At 43.1% G+C, this 12974-nt stretch overlaps 1 long non-coding RNA gene across 1 annotated transcript; it reads left to right on the forward strand.

Moving 5' to 3' along the window:
- The first annotated feature begins 348 nt into the window (after positions 1–348).
- Positions 349–9989, forward strand: LOC125947464 (uncharacterized). The gene is made up of 3 exons (XR_007468313.1): positions 349–962; positions 5463–5588; positions 9807–9989. It is a non-coding gene; the product is annotated as an uncharacterized LOC125947464 (long non-coding RNA).
- The last annotated feature ends 2985 nt before the right edge of the window (positions 9990–12974 follow it).

The following is a 12974-nucleotide window of genomic DNA, read 5'->3' on the forward strand; positions in this document are numbered from 1 at the left end:
TCCCGGCTCATTAGCAGCCTCTGGTACTCTCGCCGATCTCGCAGCGGTTCACAGTGCACGGAAGAATGTGTTGGAAATTGTACTATTACGTTCATCCGCAATTTAACAGTGTTTATGCCGGAAGGACAGTTCGTGCAGTCGATGCCGCCGGACCTGACAGGAAGGAGAGTTTGCCGAGTATGTCTCGAAAGGTAAGTCCGGCGCTTGGCGCATTTTTATAGTTCGTGTAGTGTGCCTTGTTAGGCGGAGCACAAGATGATTAGTACAGCGACAAAAATTATAAAAGTGATTTCCTAATGTTTGTTATTAATGCCGTAGTACACGTTTAGCAAAACGTTTTATGAAATTTACCGTCAAACATGTATAGGATGTTGCCAAGAGCTTCATATATTGTTTCTTTGCTGTCTGTTATGAAATACACTAGCGCCGAGTATCGTTTAGTCTGAACGGGCACAAAAATTGATGCCGCGAATGTCACTGCTTCTGTACGTAATTTCTCAGCAAGAAATGGTATATATATTTCTAGAAGTACGTTGACGTGTTGTCTTCACAGCTAACATCTGCGCGAGACGGCACCGGATTGCTCTGTCTGACTCATGAGCACATTTTAGCTTGTATGCAAATTTTCTGCTTATATATTGTCAAGACAACCTGTGTTTCTTGTGTTGAGTGTTCTGTATGTCTTCGTGCATTTGACAGGTTAAATAACTGCCCGTGATGTCAGAATGAGATATTTGCACAACCATGTAGCTAGCTGGCTGAGGTCTTTTCACAATTTAACGCGGTGTTGTTAAATCACAAGTTTGCAGTTTCAGCAGTGATTGCAATAAACTGAACATTTCTTATTGTTTAGGGATGTCACGATTTCGTGAGACGGAGGCATCTCTGCACCACATGGGAGCCTGTGGCAAAATGCAGTCTGAGCAGCCCGACAAGGAATCTGATCTGCTTGCTTTGACAAGGTGTGTACAAAACAGTCACTGCCACTTATGAGTTCTAGGTTCTGTTGGTATAATTCGTACGTGCAATCGGTCCTGAATCTTTTGGCGAGATTTACGAATTTGAACTCGTTTTACAATTTTACTATTGTTGCATTGAGTTATGAGAATGAAATTCTATTGGGAATATGTTGTAAGAATCTTAAAAAATGGGGTGGTATGAGATTGCAAAATTGCATCTAAAACAATAAATTGTGATGGCACTTGTGCTGCTTTATTAGCAATGCAAAATCCCTAACGAGTATACCAGAGGGGCACTTCCTACCAAGCCCGATTCAGATCAAAATTAGCTACTCCAATTGGCTTCCTCGCGCAGCTTGCACAAAAGAGCCAATCACAAGTGAGAAATTCGATCCGGATTGGGCTTGATCGCAATGAAAAGTGCACTGTATGACACCCGTATTAGACGAGCTTATTGAGATAAGTTCGTAAAGCCGGCTAAATCGGCAACAGCAAAAGCACTGAAAAAAGCACACTGGTCTAAAAACAATGTTGTCAGTTTCTGCTGTTCCAAGTTAATGGTTAATAATGTGTCTCTATTGAACAATGTAGGCGCTGAGAGAAAACTTTAAAATACATGCTGACTTTCCAACACAGCATTGTGTCTAGGATTTTTGCAAAATATAAAGTTCACAGGCTGGCAGGTTTGGCATAACGTACAACACTTTTGCTTTAGATGCCATATTCATAACTTTCAGTTTCGACATAATATTCGAGTACTACTTGAACTGTATATTTTAAAATATCGCCTACCTTCAGTTTAATCAATATACCTACTCCTCTGAGTCAATTGGGGGCTTGAGTAGATATGCATGATATGCTACTTACTGACTGTATAGTGACGTATTTTTTTTAGGAACTGTGTTTTGAGGCACACATATCCTTTTATGTCTTGTTATGAGTTGCCCGACGAAAGCAGAAGGGCATTGCAAGTTATTGCATATATTACTGCACTTAATTCCTTACATACATGCCTGCACAGATTCTGTGTTCCTAGATTTATTTCTCTAAGTTGTCAAAAATCATGTATTACACTTTTTTTTCTCTTTCTTTTTTTTTTTGGGGGGGGGGAGGGCGGCTGTTCATTGATTCCCATTCCTAAAGGGACGTTGAAAGAAAAAACCACGAAAGGTGGCTTGAAAGTGTTTAAATTTTCTGTTTAACCTCTTATTATTTATTCTTCTAAAGCACTACCAGCATGAACACGTTTCTGTTCACTTTGATAAGCTAGCTGCCAGATAAGAAACCACAGTGTGAAAGAGTATTTCTTTTTTTTACTTGTTTTATTGTATGTTCTTTATTTGGCTCACAATGTTCTACCTACCACCTTATGCAGTACTCCAGCTGGAGCCTATGAGGTATGTTTATAAATGAATAAGTAAATTCCTGAAGCTTGCAACAAACCATGAAGCATAACATTTAAATGTAGTCAGTTCATAATACATCCCTAGAGCAGCATAGCATCAAGCTTGAAGCTGATCTCTGATGTCCCATAAATTGCAGGTTTGATAATGTGGTATCACAAACTGCTTGTTACGCATGTCAGTCAGCCTGGTGCAGTGGTCGCAGGTGAGAGTGTAACCGAAAGCTGGGTATGCTTTGCCCTTCCGCATTTGCCATGGGAGAGAGCTTGAACTCTGCTATTGGCTTTTCTTATAGTTGGGACCATCTCTCTCACCTTCTTATTATTCTGTCAACTTGCTAATATGCACTTCTACAAGCTTAGTTATGATGTTGACTGCTGAACTTGGATGATGTGCGTTTCAATAGTTAGTGGGACCCTCAAAACCATGCTGTACTTTGTGTGCATTTCAAATGGTCAATTTGAAATATGCGATTGTCTGACATTCTCAGGGAAACAAGGTTTTTGCTCTGAATAAGGCATAGGCTGCTTCCCGAAAGAGTACCAGAAACAATACTTTCTCACCTAACAAAAGTGTTTAGGCACGCCGTGCTCAGGCCATGCTGACCTACAATAATTAGATCATAATGTGCTATATTGACCGTTACATGTTATTAAAAGTGGCAGACAAAAGTCATAATGCACTTGAATTTCACTGTTAAAATGTGTGTGGCTACCAAACATTTAGCCTTAGTCCCTTTGGCGCAGACACCATTAGTGCAAAAGGGGCGTATGTCATTACCAAGCTTTTGGGATAAGTACAGACTGAATAAGCACTTGTCAAGATTTTGAGTAGTACTGTAACGTGAGACCCGCCCAAAGTGTGATTTTATTTTTTCATTTAGACCATGGAGTCACTTTTCTCGTAAGCTTGTGCAGATACGTCACGCTAGGCGAGCCCCATTCATTTCTCCCTTTACAGTGAATCCTGTTTTTCAGTTTCATGTTGCATGACATACAAAGGCACTTTAAGCAAGGCCAAAGTGGTTTGAATGTGTACAAAATGACTCCGGACACATTTTTTTGTTTGGAGACAGTTTAGACGCATCATGTATTCTTTCTTTTTGTGTTAGTTTTGTGATGAGATGTTATTTATTGCAAAAAGAAAATGAAGGTTAAAGTGGCATTTCCTGCCAAATTTTGTGGCGAAACATCGTACGTTGGAGGACATCATGCATTCCAGAGTATTTTCGTATATTTTGGCTGTTGCGGTTCAGTACACTTACTCCAAAATTGCTAAGTTCAGTTCTTGCCTCTTTTAGAATGCAATATAGTCAATTTTTGCCAAAAACAAATTAACTAGGCCTTAGCAGACAGCCAGCAGGTGTGGGAACTTTATTGTGGTTTCACCACCTGTATATCGTTCTTGTGTATTTTCTAGCTTATCAAGCCTCTACTTTTGGATAACTGCAGTTTTTCTGGGTTTGCGGAAGAGTAATTCAATAATGCCTCTCAAATAATTATTTTTCCCTTAAGCGTCCCTTTAAAGTTTTGTGTGATTGATGTGGCATGAGACAACACTGCCCGAAAGTTATCTGGCATGTCAGCAGTTGTGTTGCCATGTAATCACCAGTATTGTCTTTGAGGTGCTCAGAGATGTCACTGCACTTACTCCTCATTACCCAAGTCCCTAAGAAGCCATAAAGAGGATCTGTTTGAAATGTCCTGCAATAAGTTATATCATACTGTATTCACTGGGGCTCTGTTAAATGCTTGCAGTAGAAAAGCACTGTCTTCTCCAAAACATGCATAGTGTGTTGGGAATTTGTCAACAATTCTTTTTACCTCAACAGTCATGGAAATATTGATTTACCGTGTTCTCTGGCAGATTTATATCAAGCCTGATCTCTGTAGCTGACTGTAGGCTTTTTTATTACACAAAAATTAAACTGGTTTTCAATAATACCACCTTTTCACAGTACTGAAGCACCAGTTTGCAAAAATAATAGAATAAGTTTCTCTATTTTTTGTAAAAGCAAGCTGTTGTCTTACACAGCAACTTCAGTGAGTTTTTTAAGCGCGGCAGGCTTAGGATGTTGGTTGAAAATTAAGTTGCTTAAAGACGTGTTGCATCAGAGAGCATGTTTTCTTTTATCTATTGTAGCATTATCTGGTCTCTTATGTTCCTTTCCATGCTATTCACAGTGCACACTTTCTAAGGAGATAAGGGACAGGCAGATGGTGGCATTCACAGCTCACGCATTCCAAGGCACTAAGGGACACACAGAGTGTGAAAGAGGACAGTTCTTTTTCACTGTCTGCCTGTCGCTTATTCTTTTGGCATGTGTGTGCCATGAACACCATCAAAATGAACTGTTACCAACTTGCCCAAGCTTCAGCTCTTGCGCTTGGTGTTTTTGTCTACAAAATGCCCATATGGCAGTAGTAGTGTTGCTGATATTTGCGTGTATGAAAAGGGGATGCTTACTTGATTGCAGAACAATTTGATTGGTTCTACACATGGTACTGAACTTACCAATGTCATTTTAAAGGTGGGATTAGGTAGGAAGCTATTGTGGTACTGTTTAAAGTGCCCTTGTGCAGATGCTTAAAGCTTGTCTTCTGTTGACAGAAATTGGGCTCAAGCCGTAGGAGGATAGTTGTCAAAGTGTAATGAAAGCCTCCTGGTAGACATGCTGAGTTATGCTGCTGGGGACACTTATTGGTTAGCCCTATTGGGTAATGCTGCTAGGCTTATGGGTGCTTTAACATTGCAGTGCCTGCAGAATGCATGTCGTGCTATGGTATCATAATTGGCCCACCAAGTGACCACCTTTGCTTACAATATGTGGCTGTCTGGCCTACTTTACTTAACCTGACTGCCACCTATACACAAGGAGGAGCAGGGAGGCAAAAAAAGGGATCTTCAATTAATTTTCTTGCATAGATGGCTCATGCATCATATTTTTCTTATAGTGCAGGATTTGTTACTCAAAGTGAAGCTTGCTATATGGAGAATATCTACATTTTTTCATATGTATACCGAACAAGGATTGATTTGTTCATGGTGTCACTTTTTATATTATACTCACGTGACACTAAGCCCACTTGTATTAATGCAGGTATGGCTGGGCCTGCAGAGAAAGTGTAAGCAGACTGTGCTGTGTTGCTGATCAGTGCTGATCTCCACGCCTGAGTTGGTCCCACAACATCCAGGCACCAGTGTGCTTTGCTTCATCATTGACAAGGTAATATGATATGGAGAGCTTGCACCTGGATATCTGTTTTGAGCTTGAGTTTTGAGAAATATGTTAAGATAGAAGACACAAGGGTTGGCCTTGGTGATAGATACGCGTGTGTGTTTTTTTAAAGTGCTCTTTTTGAAATATTCTTCGTGGACCTATTTTCAGCAAATGTTTACATTCCTTAATTGCAAACTGCCATAGAGCTGGTTTATGGCTTAAACTAGCACTCTTTCACTAAGAAAAAGCCTTATTTAGCACAAAATTCATAGGAACGGCAAGGAGGTGACAGGACAGAACACTACTAACACCATCCAATTTTACTGCTTGTACAGCAATATAAAGCAAGAGTTGAAAGGACGAGGTTTGGGTTTGTGTTCGTTGGTTCTATGGGTTTTGGAGCCCCACACAGCTTCTTTGCTAGGCAGACAAGCTTGTGGGATGTGCTTCTGCAATTTGTACAGCACACTGACAGTGCAGGTGCGGGCCTCATCTTCGGAAGGAAGTGCACTGACGGCACCATTCACGGCGCAGATGACTCTCATAGAGTCAGGCAAGCCACCAGTGTTGATGTTTGTTCCCTTGCCCAAAACAGCATGTTTAGGTTCAGTGTAGTTGTAAGAAGACAAGTTAAACATTACTTTCATGGTTTGAGTGGCCGCATTTTTCTTAGAGCACTAAATTTCTTTTCTTGCAACTGCCTGCCCTGGTGTTTCCTTAGCGTCGGCATGAAGTTGGCATGGAGTTATGCATCTGGGAACTCGTGAACAATGACCCTGTAGTTGACACTTTGCGAAGAATACATCGGCTTCCAAGCCCTTCATTTTCTGTTGCCATACTTTTACTTGTACTCTTGGCAATTTCTTCTCGGCTTGCTGAATTATCTTGAGGCCCCACACTGACACTACTGATGTCTTCAATTGAAGACTTTTCAGGATAAGACTCCTGGCTTTGCAAGTGTGGTTTCAAAAAAGGTGGCACTTACAGGTGGCTATTCAAGACCTAAATGAAATGAACCGGCAAGTCTTGGTTACATCTTGTGTGTAGTCTGTTGGAGTTAAACGTTTTACGAAAAATTGTATCGTCACTAACACGATGATGAGCACTTGGTCATTCACCACAACTTCATAGTCGTTACCTGGCTAAATGAATTTTCGTTGAACCCTTGATAATACCTTCTACAGAACTTATGTACAAAGCATTGTTACCAAGACTTACTGGTTCGTCTCACTCGCGTTCAGAATAGAAATCTGTAAGTGCCACCTTTCCTGCAAAGAACCTTATCCTGAAAAGTCTACACTTGAAAGCATCGGTAGTGTCAGCGTGGGGCCTCGAGATAATTCGGCCAGCTGGGAAGAAATTACTGGCAGCAAGAGTTCAAGAGTGCTGACAGAAAATCAAGAGCGTGTGAACTAGAGCAGACCATTGTTCGGGTCTTCTGGGACATACAGCTGAATGTCAACTTCACAGCGAGACTAACCGACCACCTGTGCGGGCAGTCACAAGAAAGCTTGATGTATTATAACCAAAACAGCCTGTTCAAACCAGGAAGTTATCTTGAGCTTGTCTTCCTACAAGCCCACTAAACCTGAAACTGCCATTCTGCGCAAAAGACAACTTCAACACTGGCACTTCACGTGTAACGTGCCAGCAGTAATATCTTTCTGAAGCAGGAGAAGGGCCCACGAGCTTACCTTCCATGGTGTAATCCAGGAACCTGTCTCGGCTCCAGAAAGGGAGCTTTTTTGGCTTGGGTCAATGACCATAAAATTATCATTACCAAACAGAACGCATTAACAGTTGCAGACTCAGGGTAATGTCTTTACTTGCTTGATTTTGTGGACAAAAACTGATGAAAGGGTGCCCAATGTGACTAGTTATCCTGTCCAGGAGTCCGTGATTTGAAGAAGTTTGACAATCATTTCATTGGCTAACAATCTCAAAGCATACTTGTGCTGTCATTTGAAACAAAACCATGCACTTTAAGGAACGGTGACAATTTCTGTAGGTGTGGGGAGCACCTGCACTGCATATATAATTTTGGTTAAAAAGAAAGTAAGGCAGAATGGGCCATATAAAATTAATGGCAATAATTTTGGCATAAGTAGATTTTTGCTCAAACCATCTGATAGTTTCTTGTTTTAGAAGGTATTAAATTTTGTTAAACGTAGCTGCTGTCAGATGATTCTATATAAGCATTTGGCCTTATGCAATACTATTTGCTTTAAATAAAATTTTGGGGTTTTATTTGTCAAAACCTCAATATGATTGCTGAACGACATATTGTAGGGCAAAGGCATAAATACACAGATGATATACGAAAACATGTCACAGGTACTGCTAATAACTTAATTCGAAATACAACAGGATACTGTATATATACTCTTCCGAATGCACAGGCGCACTAGCCACTTCGGGAAGACAACAGAGGGCGATTATCCGTGCTAACACAATCATTTTGAAGATCTAAAGAAAGCAAGTTCTGCGTCGTACAAAACAACAGAGGTCTGACTTACACAAGCACTACTTTTTTATGTAAAACGCTTTGAGTAGCTCACATGCAATTTTATCTTTACTTCTGCCTGGGATCTTCACATCATAAAATCTCGCACGACAAGGGCAGGCTTTTTTTTGCTGATAGATGCGCATTCAAGTCTGTCGTCATGTTTTTAGCATGCTCCCTCATTCAATCATTGATGCAGCAGCCAGTTTGTCCTACATAGGACTTTCCACAAGGCAGTGGGATTTCATAAACCACACCGGGACCACATTGCCCGTAAGGTGTTACATGTTGTACTTGGCAGCTTACCTTAGATCTGCCCATTATGCGGGGACGCGTTCGGGCCAGCCTATTGGGAACAGAGAACAATACAGGCACTGCATGCCTGTTCGCCACTTTCTTTAAATTGTGGCTCAACTTATGCACATACGGTACAACTTGCGGTCTTTGGCCACTCGGCTCACCAGCTCTGGCCTCATTCACCAGTGTGCCCGCTTTTGTAGTGTTCTCTTTTCCCAATATGCTGGCCCAACTGTGTCCCCGCATAATGGGCAGATCTAAGGTAGGCTGCCAAGTACAACACGTCACACCTTACTGGCGATGTGCTACCAGAGGGGTTTATGAAATCCCACTGTCTTGTGGAAAGTCCTATGTAGGACAAACTGGCCGCTGCATCAATGATCGAATCATGGAGCACGCTAACAACACGACGAAAGACTTAAATGCGCATCTTTCAGCACGCTGTAAAGCCTGTCCTTGTCGTGCGAGATTTCATTATGGGAAGATCCTGGGCAAAACTAAAGATAAAACCGCACGTGAGCTATTGGAAGCATTTTACATAAAAGAAAAAAAGTAGTGCTTGTGAAAGTTGACCTATGTTGTTTTCATGATGTGGAACTTGCTTTCTTTAGATCTTCAAAATGATCGTGTTAGCCCTGATAATCGCCCTCTGTGCTCTGCCCGAAGTGGCTGGTGCGCCTGCGCATTGTGAGGAGTACATATACTGTATCTCGCTGTGCTTCAAATAAAGTTGTTAGTAGCGCCTGTGACGTGTGTCTGTGTATCTTCTGTGTATTTGTGCCTTTGTGCTATGTCGTTCAGCAAACAGCAACTTGCCTAACACCAAGTCCTTCTGCACAACATGATTATGGGGGACACTGTAGTGGGGAACTCTGGATTAACTTTGAACACCGGGGGTATGTGCCCAATGCACCTTATGGGGGTGTTGTTGCACTTTGCTGCCATCAAAATGTGGCCGTTGTGCATGGGATTTTATCCTGCGCCATTCGGCTTAGCAGTGCAATGCCAAAGCCACTAAGCCACCACGAGTTTTAGTTTTGCTGGCAGAATAGCAGTTTCCAAGTAGTTTAATTAGCTCGACCTGTTGATGCTGCTCTCTAAAAGTAGATTTTATGCATGTTACTTATGTTGCTTCAGTACTAGTAATTATTATTACTCAAATAATGTCTTTTTTTACTGTAATAACACTTGTTTCAGTGATCTGCTAATGTAACAGGTTATTCTACAACACTATAATGCAAGTTTCCTTAGGAGTCGTAAGCATTGCAGGATACCACTTATTTTTAATAAATTTTGTTCAGTATCGCATGTTCTGAATGCTAAAGCATTCTTACCTGTGTGAATGTCAGCTAAACTGCTTTTGCCTATGTGTTATCTTATTGCATGTGTGAAAAAAAACTGTTGGCTTTTGTTTACTTTTTCAGGTGCGCGGCAAGCTCTCACTCAAGCAACACATTCCAGCGGTCTTCTGTCAACAGACTGGGTGTATTGAAGTACCATTATAAGGTCCAATAAACAACGCTTGTGAGATGTATGACGTGCTCTTGCTTAAAATCGGAGGACTTCACTATTAATGTAAGCTTGAATAGGTGTGCTGAAGAACCTGTGTAACGTGTACTTGTTTATTAACAAGTACAAACTTTTTACTGTAGCTGTTAACATAACTCTTTACTGTAGATTTCTGAACAAACCATTACAGCGACACAACACTGCAGTAAGGTCAGCACAAGTGTTCATGCATGAACACTTCTATTTACAAGAATTGTATTTGCATTATTATACTAAATATGAATATGAGGTGCGTATCTTTTTCAGGGTGCATACTCTCGCAGGTCGTACAAGCTCGTCATCTTGTACGCACTCAGCTCGTAGAAACGAACTCGTTCATAATCTACGAGAATCTCGTTCAGTGACAAGAACGCGATCTCGTACACATGTGTGCGAGAAATGTACGCGATGATTGCTGCGTAGACTGTACGAGGTTCTCGTAGACTCAACGAGTTCTCGCAGACTGAACGAGTTTCTCGCACAGTCTACGGAGCAATAATCGCATACACTATTTCTCGTACATTCTCGTTCACATTTTTTTCAATAGGGATTACGTGGACATCGCCGCTCCAAACCCACGGGGGTGATATACGGCAGCGATGGTCCACGAACAAAGGCAGATAGACGGACTCTCTTTTACAGCACCGGAAACAACAATGGCGGAGGAGGTAGCCATTTCGTTAGTAGTATCCGACTCTCAATCTAAACGCATCATAACCGACTCGCGAAGCGCATGTAGAAATTATGAGGTAGGCTGGGTCACCCCCCTTGCTGAGAAAATACTCGAACCTATATGAGGGACACAGATCCCTCCCTTAAACATATAGTATATATGGACACCAGGTCACCAGGGCGTAAGAGGGAATGAGGCTGCTGATGCAGCTGCCCGAGCACTCGTTTCCCGGGTACCTCCTAACTACCCCAATGACCTAGAGAAAGAACTATTACTTCGATTTAGGGAGATTTCAGAATATTATAAGGAGAAACATCGCGTGTACCCAGCGCCCACCAAGGGCCTGGGGAAGGCCAGCGAACGCATTCTTTTGCGGCTTTTCATGAACACGATGCTCTGCCCAGCAATCCTTAAACATTTTGACCCAACAGTCACCGGCACATGCCACTACTGTGGGGAGGTGGCAGACACCTTCCACATAGTCTGGGCCTGCCAAAGTAACCCAACCCCAACCCTACCCGAGAGGACTGGGAGGCAGCCCTGCTTGGTTGCTCAGACCTCCAGGCCCAAAATGCTTTGGTCCAGAGAGCCAGGCTGGCGGCTTCAATGGGGTCCCGGACGCGCATTTACATTCACACGCGCGTGCAGCCGGTCGATTGCAGCGCGCCCGCGCGGCGCTAAAGGGAACTACAGATCTAGGTACTTGCTGGCAACGCGTCTCCGCAAACGCCCCTAGCTCTGTGAGTCCCTGCGCCCTAGCGCCGCCGCCTCCCCAGCTTCTGCATGGCTCCACGGAGCGCGCCGCGCTAAAGGCCGGGCGGCCGCCGTGGTCCGTCAGAACGATGCATTGAGTTAACGGTGTTGAAAACTGACTGGCCACAATTTGTCACTTAGCTTGGATCTCAATTTCTTTCCCCTTTTAGTTTTACCATACGTTACCGCATACGGTAACGTGCGCACCATGTTTTGCGAGCCGCGCCGGACCAAGCCTAAACATAGCGAGCAAGTGGCGTCGGCCACAGAGCCCATGCCGTGCATGTCTCGCGTGCGTTTTTCACCATGGTAGGACCAAGAGACGAGTTAAATTTAATTCACCTTCTGCAACGTGGCAAAGTGGCAGCAAGTATGTCAGTCCCTCTAACCGGAAGCATAACCTTGAGCTGAACTGAACTTGTGGCCGTACCCTTCGTACAGGGGAGTAATATACTCAGGCCGAATGAGAAAAAAAATTCAAATAACCGAAAATCAACCAAAGAAACAGAACATAAAACGTGGCAGGAAAAAAAACACACTTTGAGTTGGTGGCGCCATCTAGTGACGAAGATTTTACTTAGAGGGGGCGCCGAGTTTTTATTGCAGTAACTAACTATATTCCACTTATCTGCTGGTGTAAAGTGTCGGCAGCAGTGCAATTTAAAACAAACAGTCCAAATTTTTTATACGCAAGGCCTGAAGGTTAATCGCAGTCATCATTATCAAGTTACCGTACGCATCGAGCACACACGCAACTCAAACGTATTCGGTCATCGCGGTACGTTACCGCACTTACCACACCGTAACACGGCACTACTAAAACTAATTGACTAAACAGTCGCGACAGGAGCAGAGCAGCATGTATTGTCTTCTTGCCTGTTTACTAATGGCAAGAAATTAGGCTCTAGCACTGTGGCATAATCAGAGAACAAACGTTAAAGTTCCTTCAGGAATGACTCCGAGCTTGATGCTCTGCCATTAGGCCACGATCGCATGCATACTTTCCTCCAACTTCATGATCGGCCATATTTAATTACGTTTTAACACTTCGCCGGCGCACAAATGCCCTCGTCGTTTTAACATTGACCAGACGACACAAACGTAATAGGCCACGATCGCATGCATACTTTCCTCCAACTTCATGATCGGCCAAATTTAATTACGTTTTAACACTTCGCCGGCGCACAAATGCCATCGTCGTTTTAACATTGACCAGACTACACAAACGTAAGTCCGTACGGTTGTATACACTGTCGCTAATCGCGTCAAAACCCCGTGTCTCTCTAGTTAATGCTCGTTCAGTACCTATGTTAGAACCCAACAGTCGGCTCGCACGGCCGCACTGCAAAACGATCTCAGCGTGGCCGTCGTCGTGCAAATGCCATCGTCGTTTTATCAATTGCTGTTTGCGCAGAAACTACTCGGTTTGTACAAACGCGTTGTTCCACCTTGTATCGCTTCGTTTTATCTAAAACAATGCAGGATAGACATCGATTCCCGCAGTGTGCGCGCCTCCTGCTCGCGGCGAGTTGTCGAGCCTGACCCAGCGGAGGCGTTCCCGCGGGCGGCGGCGTCTGCGATGTTTTCGCTGGGCGTGGGGACTAGGGGCACTAGGGCG

Source organism: Dermacentor silvarum, chromosome 8 (genome assembly GCF_013339745.2).
Source record: "Dermacentor silvarum isolate Dsil-2018 chromosome 8, BIME_Dsil_1.4, whole genome shotgun sequence".
Taxonomy (NCBI): Eukaryota; Metazoa; Arthropoda; class Arachnida; order Ixodida; family Ixodidae; genus Dermacentor; species Dermacentor silvarum.